A 25,528-nucleotide genomic window follows, 5' to 3' on the forward strand; every position below is an offset into this window, starting at 1 on the left:
TTACTTTTTCTTCTTTACTCAATCAATGAAAAATAGAAATTGATTTAATGTACCATTATAATTAAAATCTTCATTCTCATGGTCCTACTTGGAGAAAGGTTTCGTTAGTTCTATTCTTGTAATTTAGCTGACTTTCATTAAGATATTTAGCCTATAATAGTGGAAGTGACACATTGTGGAAATGCTGTGAAATTTCTTGCATAACTGTGGTGTTTGGGTGCCTGGATTTTCACACCACAAAACTAACATGAAAGGCATGACTGAGTTGTGAAATCAAATTATAGATGCAATGGAAATTCACAGCTGGAGCTGAAACATGCCAGGTAGGGTGGAACACATTCACAGATTTTATATTATATCCTTGTTCTTTTTTTCAAAAAATAAATGCAGTAATGAGCCCTAATCCCTGGTGTTTTCTAATGATTTTTATCCTTTAAATAGCCTCTTGGTTTTAAACTTTAAAAAAAACAACTACAAATATTACACAGTAGCTTTTTTTAAAAACACACACACACACACACACATACAGCCAATGACAGTGGGCCAAATTCATCCCTGGTATAAATCCACTGCCCATTATTATTTTGCCATTTATTTTAACACGACTTGGCAATATCACCAAGTTTTCGTGATGCCAGTGCAAGTCCGTGTGGAGACCATGAGCTGATGAGATGAAGAGGAAAAAAAAGACAATAAATATATACACCATTGAGACAATGATGTCGAAATAAAACCACATGAGTGAAATAGAAGGGTGAGGCCAGGACAAGGACAATACAATGTCAAAACAAATCGAAGGCTTAAACGAGGGGCAACCAGATGGAATTCTGCTCTCCTGGCAATAATGACTGTTATTTAGGGTAAAAAGCAACAGAGGGTCCTGTGGCACCTTTAAGACTAACAGAAGTATTGGGAGCATAAGCTTTCACTATTCGTTGGTCCCGGGACATCTACACGGAGCACATCACCGGCCACCGCCAATACCGAGAGTGAGCCGGGGAGACCTCGTACACCCACAAGGGGGAAGAGACCTATAAACCCCCCCTGCTGGACCTTATCCCCTGAGCCCTGAACCCACCGAACCTAACTGAATCCCACCACGTGAGGATCACCCCATCCCCATTACCCAGCCCACTTACTTATACCCATGACTGTCTCTACTTCCTGTATGGGTGATAGACCCTCACCGCTTATCGGCTGTTTCCTGATCCCGCCCACCGGTTACCGCCCCCCCCCCCATTGGGGACATTGCAGTCTGTATATACTATGTGTGCTGCCCAACCCCAAATCACTAACATCCCCCCTATACTCTGTATGTTACCCCCAATGACCAATAACTGACGCCTCAAATTTTCTGTATTGTTTATTTTTCAAATATTCTCTAATAAAATTTAAATCTGTTCTTATCAGTTTAATATCTGACATGTCCTTTATTTAAGGACTGTATATTAAATTGATTTTTGAAACAGGGGGATGGAATAGGACCTTGCTCTGTCCACCCCATGCATTGACCTGGTGTTGCAGTGTCTCCAGGAACGGTGCATCTCCCCTTGGGGAGAATGTTCTGGTTAGAAAAGCAGAAAGAATTTTACTGTGAGGAAGCTTCTTCAAAGCAGATTTTTATCAAGTAGTTGAAAAAGCTGAAATCTCCAGCGCTTTGGGTGTTTTTTTAATGACAAGATACTGTTATACTTTCTTGGGGGTGTTTTCTGACTCTGTTTAAGAAGCTGGCTGCCTTCTTTCTGCGGTGACTTTTTTCAACAGTCTGCTTTCCAGACCATGGGTCTCTTTGGGGGTGGGCTTTTTGTTTCTTTGTTTGTTTTTGGGGGGAGGGAGGTTGGTAATAGGCCGCCATCCGCTTGCTGTACGTGGAAACCCTGAAGCATAAACCAGACTAGGATAAAGCCTTTGATGCAAGTTGCATCTGAAGAAGTGAGGTTCTTACCCATGAAAGCTTATGCTCCCAATACTTCTGTTAGTCTTAAAAGTGCCACAGGACCCTCTGTTGCTTTTTACAGATTCAGACTAACACGGCTACCCCTCTGATACTTGTTATTTAGGGTGAGGATCCTAACTCATATTACACAGGTAAGGGAGTAAATGGGAGAGAGACCCCCACTTAGGTCCCTGTGAGGACTACCAGATCCTTGAGTCTAGGCACATACAAGTGATTCAGTCTAATCATCCACATGCCCCCCTCCAAGAGCTGGTCAGCAGAGAGTGGCAAGGAATGGAAAGAGCCATAACTCCACCCCTTCCATTCATTGGCCAAAATAATTGAGCCCGTGTGGAAGGAGGCAGCAATTTACCACTGGCCTATGCTTATATTGCTGTAGGCCAATGGTGAATTACTACTACCAGGAAGCAAGGACGAAGGAAGAGAGGGACAGTTACTTATTGCTGTGTCTGAACCATAATGTTTTGCTAGGCTACTTCTGGGGTGGTGTAATTGACACACAACCCCTTGGGCTGTGCCTAAAGTCACACTCTAGCCCTTAATAAATATGGTGAAAGAAGATGGAAATGATCTATTAAGTCATGTAGTCCATGTCCCTGAGCAGGGTTGCACCCTATTGGATAGTTAAGAGTGTTTGTCCATTTTTGTTTTAAATGTGACAAGTGATAGAGCTCCCAAAATTGTCCTTAGGACTTTATGGATAAAGCAAATACAACTCATTGTCAGAAAGCTTTTTCTGATATTCAGCTTAAAATATCTATTATATAACTTGAACCCATTATTCCTGCTTATATCCCTCTATTTTACCATGCCGAATAACTTCTTTACCTCCCTGTTTTCACCCACTAAAGATCTGTAGGCTGAATGCATGTTCCCCCCTTAGTCGTCAGTTAGCCAAATACATTTTTAATCTTTCCTTAAAAAGGAAAAATCACTCTTTCCAGCCCCCACTCCTAGTTTTGTTGCTTTTCTCTGAATTCTCATCTTTCTGGTAATGAGGTGCCCAGAAATTAACATAATATTTGATCTATAGACTGTTACTTCCCTGCTTCATGATGTGATGTCTCTATAGACCAAAACTGTATTGGTCTTTTTTGGGTGCCATCTAAAAGGTGCCAAATATATGATGAACATGGTGATGGGCATGCACTTCCAAAAATCCTATTTCAAGGGGTTATAGAATTGGTACTTGTTAACTGAGATGCCCACTCTCCAGGAGAGCCAGTCCTTTCAGATATGATTAGTGCCACAACGTGCATAATCCCAAATAAAAATTGTTGGGCTGGTGCAAAATACATAGCCTACCTTCTGATCAGTGAGCCCCTCTAGAATCAGTGTCTGAATTCCTGTGACTTCTCAGATCTCTACCTTACAATTATTTTAAAATCACACTTTCTTTCTGTTTAATCAGATATGGTTTCTTCTGGTGTTAGTGACAGCGAATATTTATACACCTCATGTAAATGCAAAACTTTGTCCCCTTTTTGTCCATTATCTTTTCTATCAGACAATTAGCTATGATACAATGACACAAGTAAATAATGACTGACAGAAAGCCAAGAGTTTACCATGCAGCTGAATATCTCCAGGAACCTTACATTAATCAAATGTGTATGGCAGTGGTTGAATGTCTTGTGCAGCACTACCTGAATAAGCTGGCAGACCTGGAACACACATCATTCTGCAAATAACACAGCATAACACAACACAATATAGCTCAGCATGATGTGACACGCCAATGCCATCTGTAAATTAAAGATAACTTGTAGACCTGTTGCATGGAGAGGGATAAAGTGAATCCAGGTGGACTGCAATTATTCCAGGAAGGGCATCTGCCACTAGATGAAATGGGACAATGGCTTCAAAAAACAACAAAACATCATGAAATTTACTTTTTGGATCTCAGTGGTAGTTTCCAAATCCCAGGTCTAATTAGTTGTAATTGGACCGTCCAATTCCAAAGCCAATGACAGAGGCAGAGTATACAGAATTAATCTCTACTTAAGAAAGAAAAAGAAATTAAAGCATGAGATAAATCCCAGCATTTTGCAAAGAAATAGGATAAGCAGCCAAGATTTTCAAAAGTGATTAATGATTTTTGGTGCCTCTATTTTGGGTGCCTACTTGAGACAAACCAGAGGGATCAGATTGTCAGAAAGTGCTGAGGACACACCCACAGAAAGTCAAGACTCTTTAAGGGGTATCAAATTGAGCACCCAGAAAATGAGATACCCAAAATCATTAGTCTCTTTTGAAAATCTGGGCCTCTAAGACTCTTACCTCTTTTCCTCTCCCTCCTGTATAAATGGAAGATCTTCCCAAATGCCCCACAAATGAGAAGGACCTGTTAAAGAACCTTTCAGAACTTTCGGACACTGAAATCACGCAGGAATTGCATGCATGGTAAATCACCTAACATATGAGCTGATATATGCGGCAGAGCACTGAATGCTTCTTTAAAAAAGAAAAATCAATCTAGATATCCTGCTGTATTCACTGTTCTCTGCTGTACAATTAAGAGAAGAGCCATGACCTAATTAATCAGATCACTGAGGCAAAGCAAGGTGTGGTCACTCTTAAGGGAAATCCTATTAGGCCTTCTACTTCCCTAAGAAGAATGGGACTTAAGAGTAATTATCCACAGTAAAATGAATGAAAGGTCACAGGGCACTAACTTTAAAAAAAACCCAACCAACTCTACTCTGGTATGCATTTGTACAGGGGAGTTATAGCCACTTCACACTGAAGTCTTGATCTTACAAGTCCTTGTGCTCTGCACAGCAGTAAATCTCACTCCCTTTCAGTGCACAGGGTAAAAGGGAAAAATGGGCAGCGAATGGTCATATCTGAGGAGACAAGTGTTTGCTTGGTTTTATCCACTTAGACTGCAAGTTCTTCAGGGCAGGGATAGTGTCTTTATTATACGTTTGGACAGTCTCTCACCTGTTCTCTAGCCATCACTGTAACGCACATATTAAATAATCATTAACATCCTAATAAGGCAATCTACTGTGTAGTCTTCTTGAGTCCAGCTCACACGGGTACACAGGCCTTGCACTCGCCCTTTGCACAGGGGTGAATTTCAAGTAGCAGGAGTCACATGGCCAGCATTCAGCAGCACTCATTAATTCAAGAGCGGTTCCACTACATTTTCTGTTCTGCTCCTCACTTTCTTCTTATATGTGTAACACTCCACAAGTGGGCTGTGTGGGATTGGGCACTGCACAAACACTACCACAGCTGGGCTATGATACAGATTTAAAATGTCTTTTCACTATAACAAGGAGAAAGGTCTGCCAATCTGAACACAGCACTGGGAGCCAGTAACCAGTGGGTTCTAATTCAACTTCTGCCTCCCTTTGTGTTGAAGGTTAAATAATTTAACCTCTGGGCCTCAGTATCCAAGTTTGCAGAACAGTGATAATAATAACTGCCCGATTTATATGGATTTTGGGGAGGGTTAAGTAATTGTTTCTAAAATCCAATGAAAATGAGAAGCACCATGGAAGGGATAAAGTATTATTAGTAACAAAGAAGACCAACCAAGGCAATACATGATTTCGTGTTTATAATGCATGTGAAAAGAATGAAGGAACACAATCTAAAACAAAAAACAAAAAAAAACTAGACACGTGGGGACATAAGTCTAAAACATTTGATGACCCGCAATACATGATAAGAGAATAGGAGTATCACACTAAACATGAGCTGGAAAATAAGCTAAGGTTCAAAAAGAATAAATTTAGATTGGATAAAGACATAAGAAAAAATATTTTGAAGAGTAAGATCAGACAATGAAACGATTTGCCTATTGCCATAGATATAAACACACATGCTCGTAGTTTTCAAGGACAGATTAAATCAGTGTGTGTGTGTGAATAATATTACAATGGGCACGACTAAAAAGTCAAGTTTACTAGCATGATTTACATAATGGTAACAACTATAGATAGAAAGGGACCTTCTTGCTTGACCTTCTTGCAGACTAGAGGAATAAAGATGTTCCATCCAATTCTATTCCCTATGAGGTTATATAATGCACCTGATTCTGTTTTCAAGTTCTGACCAAAGGGGACTGAGAAATAATGGAACTGAGATGTCTCAACTCAGCCATTAGTGGCCCGATTTTTTCCAAATACTGCCTGTGAAAACGGGTATGCAAGTGTCTATGCAAATTGCAGCAGTGAAACTTCAGACGCCAGTAAGAACATTTGGCATAGCTATAAGGCTGCATTAGATTACTGTGGATGAAGTAAAGAAAGACTAAAAGGCCTGATTTTCAAAGTGATTGAATACACCCATATCAGTGAATGCTAGACATTGAGGAAGAGAGAATAAAATGGAGGAACTCTTTGAGCTCTAATTAATACATATCGTATGTATTTCTCCATGATTATGATTATAGTCACTCCACGACTAAGGGCTTGTCTCCACTTACTGGGGGACTGACGCACAGCGATCGATCCATGGGGGGGTCAATTTAGTGGGTCTAGTGAAGACCCGCTAAATCGACCGCCAATCACTCTCCAGTCAACTCCGGTACTCCACCGGAATGAGAAGCATAAGGTAAGTCGACAAGAGAGTTTCTCCCATTGACCCAGCGCAGTGTAGACACTGCAAAAAGTCGTCCTAAGGTATGTCGACTCCAGCTACGTTATTCATGTAGCTGGAGTTGTGTAACTTAGGTCGACTGAGCCCCGTAGTGTAGACCTGCCCTAAACCTGTAATTTAGGATTTTTCTGTGATCCCGTGTTCAGTTCCCTGATCCACCACAAACTTTCTGTGTGACCTAGAATAAATTCCTTAGTCTCTCTGTGCCTCAGATCCCCATCTGTAAAGTGTAGATAATTTGAATAGTACCTCATGATGTCAGAGAAATATGTTAATGATTGTGAGGTGTTCAGATAATGGGTGCCATAGCTTATATTATATCCATTCATATGTGTTAGTAAATGGATTTTTAAGACAATGTTAATAAATAATACATCTTCCTTCCCCTTCAAACAGCCAGAGCATGACTTTTAGAAGTCAGAAACAATTTATAATTAAAATTTCACATACTGGAACTTTTCTTATGTTTTCATTGTGGGGGGGTGTAATCAAAAGTTTGGCATAAGCATTTTTAGCTGTGACAACCCTATGACTTTCCCCATGACAAACAACCAGCCTTATCCAAGATCCAAGATGAATAGATGCCAGCGGTTGGTTTATTGACTCAGAATGCTCACCGCCTTTTCTTTCCTGAAGACCATTTCACTTCAGTGATTTAGCATGGGAGGAAGGAGAGAACATGAGGCTCAAGATCACTTGCCAAAATAGAATTGGCACCTGGCAAATAGCACAAAAGACAACCTCTCACTAATATCAGTCACCATGCTGGAACTGCTTCTCGCCCTCTACTTTCATTCAAATACTTATATTCATCTGTGCCCTTTTGCATAAATCAGAACTGAAAATGGGTGAGTTGGTGACCCCATTCTCCAATGTGTTTATTCATCACCCATAATTATAGGCAGCAAGGGTGGTAACTCCTATTGACTAAGTTGCCCAAACACCTTTTAGAGTGTGGTCCAGAGCCATTTCAGTGTCTCGGGCAATGGGACTCTCCCCACTTCCTTTGGGACACAATTCTGCAATCTAATAAATCTCACATAGGACAAAGTATCAGGAAAAACTTCCCTAATTTACCTTTTCTAATTTCATCACATTACCTCTCACTACTAAACTTCCCTTTTGCCATTTTAAATGCATCCTTTACCTCCTTCCCCACCAAACCTTAGTCAATCTGTAAACATTAAAAGTCATGTTTTTTTTAAAATTAGTTGTTTGCAATCACAGATGTGCATTTGTATAAGTGATTACTGAGATTTTGGAATCGTGTTAGGTGCAAATGACTAGTAAGGCACCAAAAATAGCAATTCAACTGCTTGGGCACTCAAATTTTCATGCATAGTCACTGTATACCGATTGCACAAATGTAGACCTGTAATTTCATGTGGATCGCAAACTTACTATTTTTGAGACTGATTGTTGATAGTTTATACAGTTGGCGCAGTGTTTGTTACAGGTCCTGCAGCTTGTGCCTTCTTGGAATTAGTGTCAAGCTTTGGTATCAGTGTATTGTTTACAATTATGATAATGACTGAGTGGAAATAATGGGCTTGTGAGTCACATTATCCATGCAGCTGCAAGGTAAAGTAATATTCTGCCACATACTATACTGTGACACATAAATTAGCACATGCAAAAAGCTTTGATAACCAAGAGATCAGAGTGTTTGTTTGCAGTCTCAAGAGCAAAGACAGACAATTGCTATACAGTAATATTAATCCATCGGGGAGGTTAAAAAGGATTTTGTATTCCTACTGGAAATTATCCTTTTTTCCCCCAATTAAAGTTGGAATGACTGGACAACTGTTCTGTTCTTACAGACTATCCTAAAATGTGGCAAGTAATTCATCCTTTAGATAACTCAAGTGAAGCTAGTAGAGTCGCACCAGGGATTAATTTATCCCTGCTGTCTGAAAAAGGATCAGGAAAACCATGAATTTCAAAGGGAATTGAGAGTGACTTAAATAATATTTATTTTCTTTTTATATGACTAAGTTTATGGAATGGTATGCCAGGCCTTTCCAAACCTCCCACTATGGTTGAGCAAATAATTTGCAACAAATACCTTATCCAATGGATTTAGATTTTTTTTCCCTTCCTTCAACTGGAATATCTGAACTAGGAATGTTATAAAACTCTGGGTTTGCTTTTGATCTCACATCAATTTTATATTGGAGCTACTCCATAGGCTTCAGACAGACTTATACCTGAATAGAGCTAGGCAAAAAAAAATTGGATGAAACTTTTTTTTCCCACCGAAAAATGCAGATTCAGGCTGACCGAAACAATTTCAATTTTCAGAATTTTGTACAAATCCATAAACTTTTTTGTCTGGACAATTTTTGAAACATTTCAACTTTTCAATTCTAAATGACTTTTCATTTTGACTTATATTTCAGTTTAAAGATACAAATCTCAAAAATGTTTAATTTTGAGTTAGACTAATCATTTTGTTTGCACACTTTTTTTTTTGGTTAACAAAACATTTGAATTTTTTTTTATTTTGAGTCAACCTGAAATACTTTTTTTAAATTCAGCTGCTGAACCAATATATATATAGATATAGATATAGATATTAATTATTTGCACAGTTCTACTCCTGTGTTATGCTGGTGAAACTGTGAACAAAGGCCCTTTGTCTTTATACGCATTCACCCACATTTCACTCAGGAAGAACTTGTTTGTTCTCTCTTCAGAATGTGATTTTTAAGAAGGAAATTGTGGGTGTTAAGTGGTACTTTTCTACCACTTAAAAGTTTTCCTTTAATTTCCCAATCTACCTCTCTTCAGTAGAAATTTGCAATGTAGGACAGTCACATGGCATTTTTGTTTGATTGCTTCTTCAAGTAGTTGTACAAATCACGTGGCAATCACAAGACCTGAATCTTACTTCTGGAGACTCCATAGATAGGTTTGCAATGCTTCAGTCAATCACAGACCTGGAGCATAGAAGATAGAGTCCAGATTTAAGATTGTGTCCTACTATTTCTGCATTATGTTGCCTCACTGCATTTTTGCAAAAATATTTAGGTATACAATGTATGTTGAGGAAGCTATTTCCACATCAGCAAAAAGGCCCTCACAATTGGCTTGAGTTATCTACACTCAAGTTAATTCCTCTCCACTTAGCCTAGCTGAGTGAGAGCGGGGACACTGCAAAACACTCGAACTGAGTGTTTGAATTAGCAGTATAGAGTAGCTGGGTCTCTGCTGTATTACTAGCTCCAGCATCAGCTGCACTCGAGCTTCAATCCATCCCAGATAGCTTGAGATTAAAGTACCGCTTAACTAGAGATTTTTGTGTGGGAACAGGAGTTGCGTTAGGGGCAACATATAAATTAACACCTTGAGCTAACAGCGCAAGGAAGACAAGTCTTAAATCAATAACGAGATGCGGCACTTTGGCTTATGTGTAAAGGTATGCATCGAATGTAGCAGTGCTCTGCCCTCAGCAAGATTAACACAATAACTGTATTGATGATTCAACTGAATGAAACACAAGAGATACATATAAACAATAAACAATAAAGAGGACAATGCAATGCCTATGAGAACCAATTGTCTTTGAGACATCGATGGCAATTGCAGCTGGAAAAGTAAAACGTTCCAAGAACAATGGTCAGCACTATCCAGACCTCTCCCCCAGCCCCTCCAAAAACAAAACAAACCACAAAAGGGCCATTAATGACTAAGGAGCTATGGCAGCCAGGAAAAGACCTCAATAGAGAGAGACAGAGAACATATCAGCTTAACTTGCAGAAAACCTTCCAGAGAAGTTGCACTTAACCTAGAGCTCCAGAGCAGAGAGGCTTGCAGGGAACAGGAGCTCTCTGGCTCCCCCTATGAAAAAAGGGGAAAGTGGAATGGGCACCTAGCTGCTGGCAGGTTTAATTTGCATAATTATCACATGCGTCCGTGTAGTGTGATGAAGTGTTTGCAGCTGTATTGTTAGGAGTTCCTGGGTGTTGTGTTTATATGAATGTTGTTAGCTTGGCTGGGGGGGGGGAGGGAGTTCCTGGAGATAGAGGGTGCTGAGGTTAGGGGGGACTCCTGGGGGCAGAAGGCTGAGGGGAGATGTGGGCTGGGAGTTTGTGTTAGGAGGAGTCTGGTGCAGCTGGCCTCAGGGGAGGACAGAAGAGAGCCCGGGAGGGCCAGTGTGGGATCCCTTCACCTTCTGCTGCTGACCCTGCTGCCACCTGGCTGCCTGCTATGCAGGTGCAAAGTGCCACTAGTGGCTAAAATGCCTGCTGCCTTCCTTCAGCTGAGCTGGATGCATGACATCCCAGCTCACTTGGCAGCCCTGAGATGTAACAGCAGTGGACTGGCTGCTGATGGCAGACCTATCAGAATTATTACTGCAGGATGATTGGTGGACATAGTAGATGATGCCAGGCCTTTCAGAATGAGTCAAGAGGACCCCTGGTGCCAATCTGGCAGCTGAAGGATCAAACTAGGGTTCATGATTTAGGTTTAGGTGGAGATTTTGCTTTGATCAAAAGTTGGGGGGCGGTAACAGGCCAGGCAACAAATATTAAGACTTTGCAGTCTGCCATATTTCATGTACTCTTTAGTGTTTGTGCCTAATTGAATTAATTAGTACATTTCCCTTTTCCAAAATAGAGAAATAGCTGTGTGACCAGATTCCAGGAGGCTCCAGTGTGCTTACAGTGTAGAGAAGGAACACTGCTAAAAGTTGCTGGGGTCTTAGTTTTAAGTTGCTCATACCCTTAAGTATGAATAAGGTTCATTCCTTTGTTATGAAAAGGGCTCCTGGCTATAAACCTAGACATCATATCAAATCTAGTGCTTTTTACTGTGCTTAACATATGGCACAGGAGTCCCACAGCAGTCAGAATTAACTGAATTTTCTTACTAATTTAGCCTTCTCATAAAAGACAAAATCACATTTTGTCTTCAGGCCTTTCCAATAGCTCACTCCTTGATCAATGAAACCATCTTTCTTTCTCAAGTGTGGCTGCTAATAACACTAACTATTGCTCTTTCGAGATCAGTTCAGATGATTGCCGATATCTTACGTCATAACACCCAGTTAACAATTCAGGAATAAGCTCTAATAACTTTTCATTTGAATTAGTCAGGTCCTTATTTAACTATTCAGCGAATAATATTAATACAACATTACAGATACAAAACTAAAAGCTATGGCCAGGATTCTCAAATGGGACTAGTGAAATGTGGGTGCCTGAGTTTTTTTTGTGTGCCCACTGTGAGATGCCTCAAAGGGCCCTGGTTTTCAGAAAGTGCTGAGAAATCATCCCCTGAAAAATCAGGCCCTTTTAAAAATTATCTGAAGTTGGGCATAAAAAATTAAAGGACCCAAATTCCATCCATTTTGAAAATCTTACCACTAAATCAATCATGCCTTTGTTTGTAACATCCTTAAAACCATCAGCACCACATTTCGCTCTAGTGCTCCCAATCTTGGCCAAAAGGCCAAAGATTTAATGGGCTTGGAAATCAAACTATTTCTGTCACTGCTACAGTAGATGGGAGTAGGTCAGAGCTGAGGCCCAGTGAGAAACCTTTCACCACACTGCCCATGCTGTAGATCTGCTTTGTGGATGAACATAGGACTTCGCTCTGATCATTGTCATGCCAGGTTTTTCATAAGCCCTAAATTCATATCTACATTTTCTTTTTACTTTTCTATTGAAGGAAGCCGGGGGGGGGGGTGAGGGTAAAAGAAACCTTTGTATCCCTGGAAACATCCAATTTCATTCTTCATGGGGTAGGTATGCATACGTTTGTGGATGAAGATGATGGAGAGTAGTTGTACCACAGTGACCGTCAGATCCTGTCTTCCGAAGTTAATGTAAAGTAAAATCCTCTCTTCAGAAATAGTATCTCCAGTATGACACATGTCCAGCTATTCCAATCCGTGTTCCAAGAGTTTCTCCATAATGAAACCATGAGGCAATACATTCTTTTTCAAACCTGCATTATGGCCACAATAGAATAGACTCCTTTGTTTCTTCATTCTCTGTCTTTTGGAGGCTGGTCAATCAAATGACCAAGAATAATCAGCCTCTCTGCCAATGCCCACAGGGAAGGAGTTCGACAAGCCAACACTGTTTGGCTGTTCAATGAACCCTTATTTCATAATAGTGAATTTAGAAATGTTACCTATTCCTAAACTATATTCTGTGTGGAGATGAGCCGAATAATTTACACAGGGACAGATACCAGAAAGAAAGCACAACAGATGAAGTAACAATGTGATCTCAGAGCCAGAATGAAAAGAACAGGTTGCTGTTGATGCTGCTATTTCTTCCATGTCAGAGGAGCTGATTCTACAAAAGCTACTCTCTGATTGTTTAAGGAGGAGAGGCAAGCAGATCTGTAAAACTTTGACAGAGTGCAAGTGTGGAGAGAGCGAGAGAGAGAGAGATTGATTTGGTATGGTAGGGGGAGAATCTGAAGGAAAATTACTAGTAAAAAGGCAACAAAACTGGTGGGCTCCAGGCCAGGTTCCTTAAGGCAGATGGTACTGTCAGTTACAACTGCAACTGAAAAACTAGCAGACAACAGGGGTAAGTGACAAAATATTTGGAGATTGCTACCAGCTGTTACACCAAAATCATATACCCGCCTCTTCTGAGGAGGAAAAAGCTTTACATTTAGAATCTCAGTTTATTTGATGGCAAAAATTAAGACTCCATTAGAGCTATCAAGATTGCAAATGCCAACAATGCTGTATCCTGTAGTAAGCTCCTTAAGCCTGAGAGATTTTTTTTTTTTAAGTAGGTAGCATGTTCTCCATGATCCCTTTATTTAGCCTATACCATCCTGGTGTCCTAGCCTTAGAGAGGAGACCTGGTTGCAGCTCCCTCTGGAGGAGCTCTGGAGCTCCCCATCAGAGAAACTCTGTGTTACATAGAAAGCTAGGGGAGATAGCCTTGAATGATGCAAGACACTTTCTTCTTGCCACAGTGAATTACTGCCTCTCTGGCAAGGCCGGCTCCAGGTTTTTTGCCGCCCCAAGCAAAAAAAAAGGGGGGCCGTCCCAAGCACATGCTTGGAATGCTGGTGCCTAGAGCTGGCCCTGCTCTCTGGTATGCAACATACATGCCTCCTCAGGAGCAGCAGCTGCCCAGTAATGAACCATTACCATCATTTGTACCACTTACCAGTCAAAAGCAGCAAAACCAGAAGTTTCCTCTACCTACTTACTTAGGGTTACCATATTTCAACAATCAAAAAAGAGGACGGGAGGAGCCCCGCCCTAGCCCCGCCCCCGTCCTGCCCCTGCCCCTTCCACTTCCCACCCCCTCAGAACCCCCAACCCTCCCCCCCACTCCTTGTCCCTGTGATTGCCCCCTCCTGGGACCCCTGCCCCTAACTGCCCCCCAGGACTCCACCCCTACCTAAGCCTTCCTGCTCCTTGTCCCCTGACTGCCCCCTCCTGAGACCTTCCCCACATCCTACCTGTCCCCTGACTGCCCAAACCCTCACCCACACACCCACACCCTGACAGCCCACCCCAGAACTCCTGACCCATCTAAATCCCTCTGCTCCCTGTCCCCTGACTGCCCCCTCCTGGGACCCCTGCTCCTAACTGCCCTCCAGAACCCCACCCCCTACCTAAGCCTCCCTGTGCCTTGTCCCCTAACTGCCCCCTCCTGAGACCCCCCCCACCTGTACTCTGACTGCCCAAAACCTTACACCCCCAACCCCCAGACAGCCCCCCCCGAACTCCTGACCCATCCAACCCTCCCCCTGCTCCCTGTCTCTTGACTACCCCCTCCAGAACCTCCCTGCCGCTTCTCTGACCCCCGGCCCCCTTACCGTGCTGCAGAGCAGCGCACTCAGCAGCAGGGGGAGGGGAGCAGGGTCGGAGCTCCAGACTGCCCGAGGCCGAGGCGAACGGCCGGCCGGCGATCTGCGAATGCAGGGAGGGGGAGGGAGGGAGAGAGAGGAGGGGAGTGGTCTCAAGTTGCAGGGGAGAGAAGGGGGGAAGTGGAGGAAGGGCTCAGGCTGCCGGAGCCCCGTGTGAGTGGCATGATCCGGCCGGCTGCCCTGTAAGCCGCGCACGCTCTGCATGGGGGGAAATCCGGACATTGACAAATTCCCCCCCGGACGCTATTTTTAACTCAAAAAAGCCGGACATGTCCGGGGGAATCCGGACGAATGGTAACCCTAACTTACTCTACCTGTAGCCTTCCCTTCCTTCCTGACTGGTGCTGCTTGCTAGCTCCTCCTTTCTCACTGATGCAGCTGGAGGTGGAGCAGAAAGGTCTGTTTTTTTCCCCATCCCTTCCAGTGGTTCTGCATGCTCAGTGAAGATGGAATGTTCAGAAAATTTAGAAGCATGCCTCTAGCAGGTTCTACAGAGCATGTACGAATGGCAATATAGTGGCCTATAATTTAGCCAAATCTGGGTAGACTTTCACAGGGATCACAAAAAGCACCAAGGAATATTTATTTATATTTATTCAAATGTCTAAAAGTACCTCTGGAGGGCCCCCATCCAATGCTTTGAGTGCCTCTTCAAAGAATTAAAAAATCACAGCCTAAACAAACAACTGCTCATAAATATGTCCACCTCAGCCGACCCTTTCCCCAAACAGTTGTAGGCAAGAAAGAAAGATTCCTTTGAAATTTCTGCTACAGCCCCACAAAGTGCTAGAATGCTTAAAAAAAACACCTTTAAAAAATAGGCAAATATTGGCAAAACTACCTCTTTCCAGTCCTAATCTTTCTGTTTTGAAACATCTTTATTGATTTTTATGGTAACTTAAAAAACAAAATAAAAAAACCAACAACAATCTGAGCCAAAGAGCAAGGACGGAAAATGTGATCCCAAACCATTAAAATTTGGCAAACTGATAAGCAGTTGGAAGCAAGATGTTCATGCATGCTGTAGGGAAATTCTGCAATGCCATAGTGATAGACTGGGGGACTAAAAGAGGCCTTTACTATTTTTGTCTTCCACAGTTCTGCTAAACCAAGATATTTGCCTCCTGAACTTTACCCAGTTAGGTCCAAATCCAGCAAAGCATTTAGCCTTAATGTTAAGCAAGTGAGTAGTTGCACGGAGTTAAAAATATTCTCATGCATCACATAGGAGAGAGGGGAAATTCTGAACTGGTTGTACTTTATAAATGCCAGCTCTTGATCAAATGTGAACACAGGAATGAATAGGTCCTCAGCTAAAGTCCCAAGGAAAGGAAAACCAAAAAAGGATCATAGACAAAGTGTTTCTATGGGTGTCTATGCTGCAATGATGGGTTTTGATTGCAACTCTTGAAGACATACCCAACCTAGCTTGGGTACCAGAGCAGTGACCCCACAACAGCACAGGCTTCAGCATGGATTCGCCTCCTGAGAAAGTACCCAGGGTTTTGGAGGGGCTTGTGCAGCCTGCACTGATGTTAATGCTGCTGCGGCTCCACTGATCCAGTACTTGAAAAAGCTAGATTAAAGCTAGTTCAGGCATGCCCACACGAGCTGCAGTCACACCCCGTGATTGCAGTGTAGATATACCTTGTGTGGCAGACTCCGTGCAACCTCCAAGACCTAGGATCAAATCTTAGTCCCACAACATGAATCGTAAAATGCCTATTAACTTCAATGCACCCGTGATTTGTCCTGAGCCTTTGTTGTGCAGTTATAGTATGTGTGCTATATAATCAAAGTTAAATTATTTATTGCTCTGGTAGCATTAGTGACAACTCTGATCTCTGCAGACTTGTGCAATCATCTCAGGCCTTTAGCATTATTTCTGACAGGGCTGTTCCCCATTAGCTGTCTGTGTCATGTTTCCATTTAACTAATGGATTATCAAGATAACCCTGAAGACTAGACACCCCAAGATGCATTAGACATGAAATACCATATATGATACAGAGGCCCATTGGTGCCAACTGGCAAAGGATTCACCGTTCTTTACTAGCAACTTATATCTCAGACCTGACAAATTCGCAACACCTAGCACACTGCTTTCAGGGTGTTCATCTAGGAAGGGTAGTAGGTGAGGTCTCTACTGAAATGGACTATATTCAATCATTGTGAGATGTGTGTACAGGTAATATTTAAGGAATAGTGTAACTATATTGAAAGTTATACCCTTAGGGTTTTGGATTGAAAGTGAGTCATCAGGGAATCATGTGTCTCAGTGATAGTCCATTCAAAAGGGAGGGAATTGTCACCCCGGTTAGTCGATTACATAACATATTGCACAATCATCCACCACTGCCGCAACCCAAAAAAGTCAATGGAAAACCATCAAAGACAAACTACACATCAAAACTATTTGGAAGTGAAAAGGAATGACATGACAGCAAGGGGAGCTACCTGGCTGGGAATAAGGACAAAAGCCTGATTCAGTGTAGCACAGGGTGGAGAAAGATGGATCCATTCACTGAGGAGGTACTTTGATGTGTGGGGGTATTTCATGAAAAAGTGCTAGCAAGTGCTGCAAAAACTTGAACTTTGGGGGTGAGAACCTACTCTTTTAGGAGAGGTAACTATTCATAAGAGTAGGCCCTAGCTCATGTTTTATATGTAACCGTTTCCATCACTCACTCTTGTTTCTATTTAAATCTCTCTTAAATAAAACTTTTTGTCTTATAATTGAACCCAAGTGCTGTGTGCGATACAAGAGCAGTAGCCTAAGGTAAAACTGGGACAACTGTTTCTGGATTTTCTGTGGGTGTCTCTCTTGTCAACCTGCACGGAAAAGGCAGGGCTGATATAGCCCAGAGAAGAGGGGTTATATGAGTGACAGGCTGGCACAGCCAAAGCTCCCTGACTGGAGGTAGGTGGCAATGAGGTGGCTCACAGCACTGGGTGCTCTGAGAAGCGTCACAACATATTTCTTAATTTGAATCCATCTCATTTAGGAGCCGCATCTTTACCAAGCAAGCTGCAATAGAAAATAATTAACTTTAATAAAAGCCAGCCTTGACGGAAAACTGCAGGGAGAAATAATTAAGTTTAACAAAAGCCACAGCTTCTGAATGGGGATTTACTGTAACAGAAGATTATTAATGCCTTGATCCAAATGATAAGTCATTCACTTTTTGTGGAATAGAGGTTCGGGGCTTGAAAATCATTGTAATGTCTTCCTTGTTTGGTCTAGTACTTACTTGATCAAAAAAAGCACCATTCAGCTTTCTTGCTGATGTGTAAATATAACCTCAACTGAATCAAGAGGGGGAAATAGCATGCCATAAATTCACAGTGCTAGACTCTAAAAATAAATAGATTTTGAAGATTGTTTTCCCCTCATCTGTTTATTATGTCTCAATGTCCACACAGCTCATTTCAGTTTTGTTCTCTGCAATCCCACAGGGCCATGTTTAGCTTTTTATTTCCCTTTCATAAATTTTCATCGTAGGAGCCTTTTAGGTACAGCAATTTAAAACCTACATACATCATTTTAGGGATGCCAGTGCCTCACCACTGACAGAGCTGCTTCGGTGAAGCTCCATAACTAACTTCTGCAGATGAAGAAGAGCAAGCTAGTATTTTTCTAGCCCATTCTCATAGTGTCCCACATATTTTTAATGCTAATCCAGTGTATGTTTTAAATCAATCCACTTTTTCCCCAAAACATCTTTCATCACATAAAAGCTTTACATACATATTCATCTACCTACTAATGTTTAGCCACATATTTATCCACAGGGCAAGCTGCCAATGAAGTTCAATAGATGAAACAGATTCAAAAGAGTGATTAAAGCCTGAAAGTATTTATTGCAAGATGTCCACCATGCTTTGGGATAGTTCAAAAATCTATTTGTCCTTAAGATGTCCTGTTATCAGACAATAACATCTCCATAATTTTACGCTCCAAAAACTTTTGGCAGCAGTAAAGAACAAAGGACCTTGTAATTGGCTTTTAAGAATTATATGAAAAACAATGCTGTAATTCTAAGAAAAAATGAAGGTTATTGTTCAAGGCCAGTATTTCATCCCATACTGTATTAATTGACTGTAATCAACATTGGCACCACAAATATAATGGATCAAAAGTGTTATTTTGTCATATAAAGCAACTCTCTGGAATTGATTACACATGGCAAGCCACACACGATGGTTACGTTACTCACAAGGATCAATTATTTAAACACGTGGTCTTGAGAATCCTCTTTGGTTGGCAGTTCCATGCACCATTCACATCTATGTGTTTATGGGGTGCATATTGAATTAAGAACAAGTATAGCCCAGAATAACCATCTTGTTGTTATATTATGTGTTAGAGAAAAGTTCTGCATTATTATTCCATCTGACCACTTGTCCGTTAGGTTTTTGTGTTTATATATTTGTTAGCATTTTTACTTGTAGCTTGAAAGTCCTAACGGTTTAATTCAAGGCTGATAATGCTTAATATCATTGTAGTCGGGGGTGAATGGATTACTACAGTAGTTCTGTAGCTGGGAGATACATAGATCAAGCCATGTATCACGAGGTTCTAGAGTTCCGAAGGATAATCTACAATTTGAATCAAGTAGTATGGAAAGAAACTTGGTGAATTATCTGGTAAATCTACTTATCTAATAAATAAGTATTTTATGAGAACTACCAAAGGCTGCTGTTTGATAGTGTACTGGGCCAGTGCACAAAACTTAAAAAAAAAAAAAAAAAACACACAACTTTTGGGCATTGATGTAAATATTATACATTACTAGTCAGAGCTACAAAGCAGGAGGCAAGTGCCACAACTTTTCAGTTACAGAACTGTATTTTCTCAGTGAGATGGGTTTTTATTTAATTTATTTAGAGCAACGACCTCAGTAATCCCCTTGCATACCACTTTAGACAATCTACCTGTGAAATGAGTTTGTAGCAATAATATTCAAGCACTGTGCTGAGCCAGTGTAGTCAGGTGGAAAGTGCACTGCACAGGGATTCATTAGACTATGGTTCTTATCCAAGCTTTGCCATTGACCTGCTGTGTTACCTCGAGAAAGTCACCTGACCTCTTTGTGCTTCTGTTTCCCCTCCCACCCTTTGTGTAACTTCACTATTTAGACTGAAAGCTCTTTGGAGCAGGAGCTATCTCTTACTAACAGTTTGTACAGCATCTAAACACAACAGGCCCTAATCTCACTCAAGGTCTCCAGGCACTACTCTAATACAAATTTTAAAAAAACATAAGTCTTCTTTTTCTTTGAATTGTGCCTGAATTAAAAAGTTTGTTTCCTGATAGCAGCTGGATCAGGACTAGCCTTGTCTGAATAAAAATGTTTTCTTATATCAAAAACATGTCAAATATGAATTATTAGAATGTACCAAGAGTATAAGTGTAACATTTGGTTTCCTGGTCCCACTGCCATGCCTCCTGTCAACCAGCTTTCCCCAGGTGCCTATCAAGTGCAACCAGTTTTTGGTCTGTGTTGCCTTAGCAGTTGCTACAACAAAGAGCTTCAAATTAGGGAACTTTGGCTCCACATCTGCTTCTCAGAAGTGGTTAACAGGTTGTTTCCATTTCAAGGCTGGATCATGGCAAACTTACTTCAAAATCTAAGATCCAGGCTGGTTCTTATTAAAATCAAGGCTTACTCGGAGTAGACGGAGAAAATTAGAACAGAACGGTGTGCAAACATACTAGCCTTAAACTTATTAAATGCTAACCAAGGTAAGTACAGCTGTGTATTTACACTAGAAACGAAGTTACCTCTAGAGACGACTTCTCTCTCCCACCTTCGTCTATCTTCCTGTGAACCTTAGCAGGGCAGCACATAGAAGTTCTTCCTTGGCATAAAATATTTGCTGTCATCTCTTCCCCTTGTATCCCTGGAGACCACTGAGTTATACTTTCTAGGGTACCCTGATGCTGCCACCTTTGATCTTTTTCCATCATCCTAGCAGGAATTTTCACATTTGCTTACACAGGGCTCCCCTCCAAGGGGGATATGGCAGTCTGTCTCTCATGCAATAACTAGCCTGTTTTCCAAAGTCATTCCACATTGTAATCCCTAAGAAAATACATAACTTTTAAATATATTTTTAATAATTTCTGGCTGAGAAGTGCCTCAGACTAGTCTGTTAGAAATAGGTTGGAGGAGGGGTTGCAAGCCCCTTTTGGGCAAGAAGTATTTCCCCATTCACCTTTCCAAGACTGCATTCAAAGAGCAGATTTGTGTATGGCACTTGCCAAGACCTAGGAAGAAAACAGGCCCGCATCTACTCAGACTGCTGCCAATATCTCCCTGTCACTACAGAATATCTCATCAGTCACTACAGAATTCATAAAGGCAAATGGCCTGAAGGCCTTATTCTTGTCATTCTTCCAGCTTTCACTGGCCTGGGAGGAGTGTGTGGAAGTCTCAAAGCAAATCCAGAATGGAGGTCCCATATGGGAGTAATAGACACAATGTCACTAAAAGCAGATTCTACAAGTCAGTGCCTTTGTGTCTAGTCATTCAGTGTTGCAACACACATGTTTTACCAGTTTTACTTTAATAATTTTCAAATAATTATGAAAGGAAGAGGCTAAAATCAGATTGCATTAGGGAAAGATGGCAAGCAATAGATGTAAGGATCAGCCTCTGGAAGAATACCCACCACAGCAGACCCCAGAGCCATAATATTAGATGGAGCATCCAGTTTTGTTTGGCTGTCCAAGGGCTTGATTTTCACAGACACTGATTACCTGCAGCTCCCATTGATTTTAATTGGAATGTGAGTGCTCAGCACATCTGTTAATCGGGCTTGGGGAAAAAACAGATTTACATTTTAGATATTCCAAAAATGGGGCACTCAAATTTAGGGGAGACTTTTAAAAGTTCAGGCTGTAGCATCTTTCTGAAAACAACCCATGCAAATGCTACCTGTGATCATGAGCTATGAACAAAAGGATCACCTCTCTCCAAAAAAAAGGAAAAAAATCCCATTCTATGATTTACTAAATAGTATTCTGCTGTAAATTATTCTCTCACCCACCCATACAGTCTTCTGTATAACATGCTGTGTCCCAAATCACTTAAGATTTACAGCAAAAGTCATGGAGATGTTTTGTGTAAGACAATTATAATAGTAATATCTTACGAATAAGATACTTTCAATTTATGAATTGGACAAAAGTTAATTTCTAGTTTCATTTCCCTCAGTGGTGCATACTAAGGTGTTGTTTTTGTTCATAGTGTTCCTTTGAAAGGCACATAGCGTTCTTCTCTTCTTTCTGCCTCTGTGTTTTATATAAGCCGGGGATATATTTTTCTGCTGTAAAATATATTTTATTCCATTTATTACATTTCAAAACAGATTGCAGTTGTATTTAGATACCAGACCCACCACTGTTACCTTAGACCATAACTGTAGACTTTATGGACAGCTGGAGGCTATCTTTACTGTATGTGCAGATTAGATAAGACACTAAAGTTGGATCCAAACCAAAACATCAGCTTCAGGTAAGCCTGAACTTGAGGAAATTTTGGATTTGGATTTGAACTCTGCAACTCCAGGCCAAGTATGCTATTGATGATTTAAAGCTCTATTCATGCTCCTGCCATCTTTTTGGTTTTAAACCTTATCTAAAGCAGTATATAATTTACTTCATTCTAACATTGCCACCAGATTGTGCTGACAGACAAAAAGGCAATGAAAACAAAGGGCTGGTTTTTGTTTTTAAACACAAAACACCCCAGGGTTTGGTCTTTATCTAGTAGAGTCGCTTACCTCCTCTATGTGGAATCAGATCCCTCTTTTCTAGCACACTGGTCTTCTGTTAGTTCCTCCTGTGCAACTGAATTTGGCAGGTGCAAGAGCATTTGCTTCCATTGGGCTCAAGCTGTGGAATGCTCTTCCAACACCTATAGGACTGCAGCATCCTTTGACATTTTTAAAGCACATTGAAAACTTGATTATTTACAAAGGTTCACACGTGGGCCTCACAAATCACCCTTTGCTGATCTGTTACGGGAACATTTTACTGTACTTCTATACAGGTCTTGCATAAATCTTGAGGTTGTGTGTCTGCCATTTAAAAAGTGCCATTTGGGAACTTGAAAATTCATATTCTCTCATTCCTTCTCTTCCATTGATGCTTTTTTTTTTTTTTTTTTTTTTGGAGAAGCCAAGCATCAAAGTGCTATTTGGACTTTCCCTCCCTTTTTCAGTTCTTCCCTGCAGCTCTTCATACCAAAGGAGCTCTGGACTCTCCTTAGCTCCACACAGAATCAAAGACCATCCACAATGCAACAGTGATCCAGTGAACAGAATCAGGATGTCGTCCCACATTTTAGCCATTCTGTTGGCCCGTGCTTGCAAAGATTGGAATTTCCCACTGGTTTCGTGGCATGATCATTCATATTTTGAAAATCTATGTGCATTTGACCACTAGCATCTCAGACATTGCTCTGAAGATGAGGGGAAATTAACTTTTTTTTTGGCAAAATCAATTGACATTAATGTGTTTTCAAATTTGTGAAAAATGCCAATCTTTTTACCCTCCCTCTGGTTTTGTTTGCTTGTTTAAAGCTCAGGAGAAAAACTAAGGTCCTAAGAAGCGCTCGGAACACCCACAACTGCAACTGAAATCAGTAGGAGCTGCAAGCGTTCAGCACATGTGAAAATCAAGCCCTGTCTGTATATTTATGCCATGCTCAATACTGTGGTAGCTGAGCACCAGCACAAAATCAATGTGATAAAGTCACAGGAGCTGGCACCAAGTCACATGATATTCGGGGGTTTTGTTGAAGCCCAACTTCTGGACTCACATCATTACATGAGAATCTCAACTTTCATTAACACAGTAAATTTCTAGCCCTCCTGCTTCCAAGAAAAGGCATGAAAACATGACCCCGGTGCACCCTAAATGTTCAAAAATGAGAAGACAAATAAAACCTAGGGCATATCTCACCTACCCAGTTCTCTTCCATTTCAGGGGCCTGAGCCATTAGTGGCACCTTGGTCTCTCCTGCTCTCTGCTTGTGGCACACAATAGTTTAGTCTCCTGAGGATTGAAATGCTCTTATCTAATGAAAGTCACTGGGTTTAATATATGGGTATCTAGGTGAAATGTAATGGCCTGTGATAGACAGTTGTGCAGACTAGTTGATTTAATGGTCCCTTTTGGTGTTAATGCTATGAAATTCTGCAAATGAACCCCACATTTATTATTTATTAAAAAGCTCATCATTTTAGGCACCCCACTCATGATGTTTGAATAATTGGGGTTGGAAATATTGATCGGATGTGACTCCTAGAAGCTGAATAAACTGAAAATCTCCATGGGAATATGAAGAATTTAGTAGGTTCCCCCATGTGAGGGAGCAATGGAACTCAGTCCACATGAGAAGCCCAAACTAGTACAACTGTAGCCCAACTAAGCCAATATTTTCCTTCACATGCAGAATTTTTTTTCTGTGCAATCCTGCATGATACGGGGGTAGGAGGAAAGCCCATCTGACACATCTCTACTCTCCAAGTAGCTAAGACTGGAAAAGTTGTGGTTTTCTTCAGGTACAGACCGAAGGTATAGGAGTTCCATGCTAGAGGAACTGGGCAAATGCTGCCACACGTTTTCTCTAAATTCACATCTTTTTAATTATTTGCTTAGACTGATTGTGATCCTTTTGTGTTAACTTCCCACAAACATTCTAGCCAGCAAGGTCAATTGGCAGGAATGTTCACTGGAATTGTGAATACTACAGAATCTCCATGGAAAGCAAAATTTCCCAAAGCCTGATTCTAAGAACTATACTTGTCCAATCAGTAATTATATCTATATCTATATCTATATATATATATATATATATATATATAAAATCAATCCAACTAGAACAGCTCAGATTTTTAATTTTAAATGCTCACAAACCAACCACATATATATGCACTATAGTCCTGGAATTAGTCGCTGAAGTTACTTGACAATTAATTTCAAGCCAACAAAGGTGTGAATCATAATCCCTTTGCAGACAAACAGAAAGAGGTGAAGTTCAACAGTTAAATATGATTTATTCATTCAACTCAAGTCCATGCCTAATAAGTCGTCTTCTTTTTCTGCAGGGTTCTTATTGCATATAAACAGTCTTCACTTAAGGGCTGATCCAGCTCCCATGGAATCGCCAAACAAACATCAGAGGTTTCCCAGATGAGCTGATAGGAATGGAGTGTGATGTGATGAAGTTCGCAACATGTGTCATCTTGGGAAACTTCCATATCCACTCAGATGACATCTCTGATAAGATAACCTAAACCCTCCTAGTCAAACTGGAGCATTGAGCTTTTCTGATAGGCAATTCCTGGGAAAGAAAATTGGTGGTAGAGATTTGACATTTACTTAGTTTAAACTTGCAGTGACATCCAACTTTGTGTGTTTTTCAGTTGACATCACTGATCTTTTCATTAATACTCACACTGTGCCATCCCCTATTATGGGGGGTATTGGGACTTAGAGGATCCTGGAAGGCTATGCTGGCCTTAGCTGTTATTCTTCATTGTGAATATAATAGTATGGGGGATGTGACGGGCATGGTGGTTATATCTATCACCTGTATTGTTTGCAGTTAAGGAAAGACAGGAACATTATTCTGTACTGCTTTGGTATTTCTGTGTTATTGGCGATAATATGGCAATTGCTATTGTGCACCTACTCTACAATGCTATCTCCAGAAGTGACCTATGAAAGATACTTCAGAAGACTGTGACCCCTGTCAAACATACACACTTGTACCTTAATAATGCAACTGATAAGTTGTGCCACAATATAGGGTGTAAAGAGAAATGTCTTCCTAAACCTACCTGTTAAGTGGCTTATGCCCTGAAACATAAAGATCGATGGTTTTTATCATTTCTTATCCTATCGAGCACGTTCATTCTATTTGCCTTGATGTCTCATCACAATGAGAGCACAGGTTAATTATCTGTTGTGTACATGGCCTAGCAAATTCTCTTTTCAGTACGTTGACTTCATCAGCTAGATTGACCCCTTGGTTTCTTGAATTCTGGGACAGAGTGAAGAGCAGCACTTGTCTGGACTAAAATAAATAT

General features: G+C 41.0%; 1 non-coding gene across 1 annotated transcript; it reads left to right on the forward strand.

Annotated features, from left to right (window-relative positions):
* The first annotated feature begins 1,362 nt into the window (after positions 1-1,362).
* LOC128833229 (U2 spliceosomal RNA) lies at positions 1,363-1,549 on the forward strand. The gene has a single exon (XR_008444145.1). It is a non-coding gene; the product is annotated as a U2 spliceosomal RNA (small nuclear RNA).
* The last annotated feature ends 23,979 nt before the right edge of the window (positions 1,550-25,528 follow it).

The sequence above is a fragment of the Malaclemys terrapin genome, chromosome 2 (genome assembly GCF_027887155.1).
Source record: "Malaclemys terrapin pileata isolate rMalTer1 chromosome 2, rMalTer1.hap1, whole genome shotgun sequence".
In the NCBI taxonomy this organism is placed as follows: domain Eukaryota; kingdom Metazoa; phylum Chordata; order Testudines; family Emydidae; genus Malaclemys; species Malaclemys terrapin.